Consider the following 5,000-nt stretch of genomic DNA (forward strand, 5'->3'; position numbering starts at 1 on the left):
CACAATAGAAAATACCCTACTCTTCAACTTAGAAATAAGTAAGGTGTGTACAATTGTGAATAATTTGACATTTGAACTAATACCTGCACAGGAGTGTGCTCCTGTTGTGTACTGTAGATTTGATGCTAAAAACTACTACCAGCAGGAAGAGGAAAACAAAGAAAAAATGTGTGTGTGTGTGTGTGTCTGTCTGTCTGTGTCTGTGTGTGAATAGTTGCGAATTACAGTAGTACATTTGAAAATGTATCTGTTTGTATGAGCATGTGTTGAGTTGAGTTGACCTGAGTTTACTCAGTGACTGTGTCTGAACAAGACTGTGTGTGTGTGTGTGTGTGTGTGTGTGAGAGAGAGAGGGGGGGGGGGGGGGGATATCAACTCGTCAGCATCTCTGTCCCTGGCTCACGTGGCAGTGGCAGCTGCTGCTGAAGAGCTATCTCTCAGTCAGAGTTGCAGACAGGTGAAGGTCAGCCCGACGCTGCCCTCCCATTGGTCAGGTACATGGAATGTTTGTTTGAGTCATCAACGTAAGGTCAGCCAAACTGCTCCCAGCGCACAGCCTCCTCTCCTCTCCTCTCCTCTCCTTCACTCTCTTCACTCTTTCTGTTAAATGCATAGCCATTAAGCCATGTAAACTCACCTCTGACTGCCATATCCTTTAAAAGTGAACCCCTCCAGACCATAGTCACATTTCTTTCTCAATTTGAGTTGAGAGGAGGTGACGAGCTCCAGTGTTGCGTAGTTTGGCGTCATACTATGGGTTATATTTATCCTGTGGCTCAGCGGGATGTATCGTAATGGAAAGACAGACATGATTTAAAGTGATGTGGTGCATGAGCAGGCACAGCTGCCCCCATCTTCATTAGGCCATGCACACACTGCCAGAGTGTGTGGAGTCACATGAGAAATGGGATGCAGAAGACTCGCAGACAGGCTTTTTTAGGACTCCTCTGTTGGCTCCGGTTAGGGTCCCTTTTTTGTTTGGACCGTGTCTGTGTGTGTGTGTGTGTGTGTGTGTGTGTGTGTGTGTGTGTGTGTCTGTGTCTGTGTCTGTGTGTGTGTGTGTGTGTGTGTGTGTGTGTGTGTGTGTGTGTGTGTGTGTGTGTGTGTGTGTGTGTGTGTGTGTGTGTGTGTGTGTGTGTGTGTGTGTGTGTGTGTGTGTGTGTGTGTGCGTGTGTGTGTGTGTGTATTTACACGTGAGTTTGTGTGTGTGTGTGCTCTCTATATACATATACAAGAATGTGTATTTGTGTTTGGTGTTAATGTGTGCACATATTTACACATGTGCAGTGTGTGCACGCTTGTGTGTGTGTGCACGCGCGTGTGTGTGTGTGTGTGTGTGTGTGCTACAGCTGTGCAGCCGGCTGTGTGACGGGCAGCCTGAGCCAGGCGGTTATAAAGGTAATGATTTATGAGGCACGCACAATCCGCCGGCCAGTTGTTTTGACTGGCTGTGATTCACCATTGATCCCCATGGCCATAAAGGCCATAAATGTAGGTGGTTCCATGATAACATGTAGGTAAATCTTTGTGGTGGTGCGTTTCAGTGTGTGTGTGTGTAGACTGTCATGTAGGCAATGTAGGCACGTGTAAGTGTATGTGAGTGCAGAATATGTGATTAAGCACATTTGCTACCAAGGTATTAAGATGTTTGAAAATCACAGCTCCGCTGAAAGAAAACTGTCTCCTTAGTCATTAGGGCAAGCCCCCAACAGAGTTATGACTAATATGGAAAAAGTCATGTAATCCACAGTGCTGGAGACTACTGACGTTAATCCAAATACTTCATTTCCATCTTAGGTCTGTGGTGCTATTTTTGTAGCCAAGACATGCGCTCGAGTGCTAGTGTTGGTATAAGGATGACCTATGACCTCCTCACTGCCCAAAAGAAAATCCTCACTGCCCCTGCCTTAACATCATTTTGTGAAGAGAAGCCGCTGCCATTGTTGTAGACCACAGTAATGCCGTTTTGCTGCAGCTATAGTTTTGCCAGCCTCTATTTGCAGATGGTACAGTGCCCATCGATGAAAATGCAATTTAAAAAAAAGCCACCAACCCCTAAATCCCCCTGGAAGTAGACCTGTGGGCCCACCCTCACCAATGTCACAGCTCCGCTGCCAAGCACACTCTCTCCTCTACCCCTCCTCACCTCCTTCCCCCGGCTCCATCCTACAACCACCCCATCCCCTCCCTCCATCTGCCCATCCCCTTCTGTTTGTCAGTCAGGACGGCACAAAGGTGCCCTGCATCGCATCAGCCATACACACACACACACACACACACACACACTCATCTCCCATGGCACCCACTGGCAGATTAGCCTAAACTGCTGAGTCATGCAGCTGTGGCCTAAAGGGCACCTTAAAGGGGCTTTCCTCTGAAAAAGAATGATCAATCTTTAATCTTTAATGACTTCACCTCCCTGTATTTTAAACCTTAAGACCAAGGTGCAGGCAGGCAAGCAAGCCTTGTGAAGCGCTCTGTCTCAATCGTAATGTCAACCGGGATTGACAGAAACACGTCAAATATGCTAATGCTAACAGACCGGGGAAGAGGGAAAATTCCGGAAGATGGATGCACTGCAGGTCATGAATCAAAGCACATGGGGGCAAGAAAAAAGAAGAGGGATGGATGAATGGATGAGGGGGAGGCCTCCCCATCAGCCTCTAATCTCCTCAGAGCACTTACATTGGCATTGGGCGCGGTGGGTGCCGTCGAGGAGGAAGCAATCTCTTAGCGATGCCCTTGGAGTCAAGCAACAAGCAGCCGCCAGCATTTAATCTGACAGCCCCCTCCTGAGGGAGCCCAGAGAGAGGGAGCGCTCGATAGTGCCTACCTGTGTTTTATGTGTGCCTCATTCAGACAGATGACTGACATCACGCAAGAGAGAGACAGACAGACCTGCACAAAGTAGCTTCTAGAAGTAGTGCCTCCCTGTCTTTATGTTTCTAGAAGTAGTGCCTCCCTGTGTTTATTTTCTAGAGTAGTGCCTACCTGTGTTTATTTTCTAGAGTAGTGCCTCCCTGTGTTTATTTTCTAGAGTAGTGCCTCCCTGTGTTTTATGTGTACCTCATTCAGACAGATGACTGACATCACGCAAGAGAGACAGATCTGCACAGAGTCGTTTCTAGAAGCTTACAAGCTCTCTTGTTTGTTTTGAATCTTCCTGTGTACAAGCAGATAGCAGACTTGCAAGCAGTGGCCAACTGTGTTCATCTAGGTATGTTTGAAATCTGCTAGCAGATAGGTAAGAATATCTCGTGCTGCAGCCGTTTGACTCTAAACGGTGTTAGTTCTACAGAGATGTCTCTCAGTATATAGACATCTGTGCCTTTTTGTGCTGCCCTAGGCCTCCGCACTGGTCTGAGGCCAGTATCTAATGCATGAATGTCAGTTAGGCATGCTCCACTAGCACTCCCCGGCCGCTACCACGCGGTGATGTAGGACTGTTGTTCTGGGGAGCGACGTGGATGGAGACAAACGGCACGCCGTGCACCCCGCCAGCCTCATCCGTCACCAGCGGAGCGAGGCGGACTGTCCCCGCCATGCCTCGCTATCCCCTGCTGACGCACCGCTCCCCCCTCCCCTCCTCCCTCGCCCTCGCCCCGGTCAGGCAGGTTAGCTCCCCACAGCTCGCTGTGCCTCTTGCTCTCGCTCTCATCCCTGGGATTATGTGCGTGTGTCCCTCCCCAAGTGGATCAGGGTGACTTTACAGGACTTACACAACACCCATTAAATTACAGTTAAACGGCAATTACCAGGAAGACAAATGTGCACATACTGTACCTGTGTTGTGCGTCTCTCACAGCTGTATTCAGGTTCTATCTGGGCTCCGAGTCTTTCTCTCTCTGGTCTCCTCTCTCTGGTCTGCTTGGACCAGTAAGGAAAGCCAATGGCTGCAGTAGTCTGAATACCTTTCTAACCTCCACAGGTATGATTTGTAAATCTTTGTAAACATCCGTCGTGATGTTTGCGCTGTAATTCCTTGACGGCACAGATCCCTTGATGACTGCCTGTTCTCCCATCTCCAAAAGGCTTCATGCGAAGCTTCCCCCTCTGCAAAAGCACTCTCTGATTTTTCAGATTACCTGCTTTGTGATGGCACAAAGCTGTCATTGCCCAGAAGAATCCGTCCTTACAGCTCTCAACCTGCGGGCATTAAGCACAGATCACAGGCGATGGTCAATTACATTTTAAGACCTGCCATTTCATGTGACGCATCAAAAGCGCACCGCCGCAAAACAAGGCTGCCTTTTCTGTCTCAAAGGCGTGAATTAGCATGAGAATCAGCTGTTCCCTCTAACTTCTCTTTCAACATTCTTCAGTTTGCAACAACACGAAACTACATGTGGTCTCGAATGACTCGCGTTTACTAAGCCAACTTGTTTGGGTACTAATTGGCTTGGCAGCCACGTCCTTAATTAAGGTATTATATAACCCTTGGAGGCATTGGGGCAATGCCACCTTGCCCCGAGGCAGAGGAGTATCGAACAAAGGAAACCTTTGTAAACCGTATCTAATGTGATACACCACCAGTAATAATGGATGTCTAACAGCTCAGCTGTGTGTAAAAGTGGCCCACACACCTATCGCACGCACACACACACACACACACACACACACACACACACACACACACACACACACACACAAAAGTCCACCCAAAAAAAGGTGTGAAGCAATACAACTTCCGTTTGATGCGTCGTATAAGCTATGAATATATATAGTGTTCTGTGAATAAATGTTCAGTAGATAGAAAGTCACTTCCTGTATACCAACAGCTTACTGAGCAGCAGAGTGCCACACTGCCTGTGAGCCGTCCCGGTGACGACACGCATCAATGGCCATGTACAGTATGACTGAGGTGCCGTCCCGGTGACGACACGCATTCAGATCAATGGGCGTGTATGACTGAGCTGCCGCCACGGGGAAATTAGATTGCGCCTTACCTGTGCTTATCAGTCTTGGCCGACCTTGGCATTTTTCTTCGCTGCTCTTTTGGC

The 5,000-nt window shown here is 48.4% G+C and overlaps 1 protein-coding gene and 1 long non-coding RNA gene across 6 annotated transcripts in view; one reads left to right on the forward strand and one right to left on the reverse strand.

Moving 5' to 3' along the window:
- Positions 1-5,000, forward strand: part of rnf130 (ring finger protein 130) — a 41,807-nt gene that overhangs the window by 15,988 nt on the left and 20,819 nt on the right. The gene's annotated exons all lie outside the window — the stretch shown is intronic.
- LOC122128561 overlaps positions 1-5,000 on the reverse strand; it is a 14,571-nt gene that overhangs the window by 9,021 nt on the left and 550 nt on the right. For both annotated transcript variants that reach the window (XR_006151443.1, XR_006151442.1), the window contains exons 1-2: positions 4,947-5,000; positions 3,784-4,146 (exon numbers count right to left, since the gene is read on the reverse strand). The exon at positions 4,947-5,000 is cut by the window's right edge. This is a non-coding gene — a long non-coding RNA (uncharacterized LOC122128561). The remainder of the gene's footprint in view (positions 1-3,783; positions 4,147-4,946) is intronic.

The sequence above is a fragment of the Clupea harengus genome, chromosome 20 (assembly GCF_900700415.2).
Source record: "Clupea harengus chromosome 20, Ch_v2.0.2, whole genome shotgun sequence".
NCBI lineage: Eukaryota > Metazoa > Chordata > Actinopteri > Clupeiformes > Clupeidae > Clupea > Clupea harengus.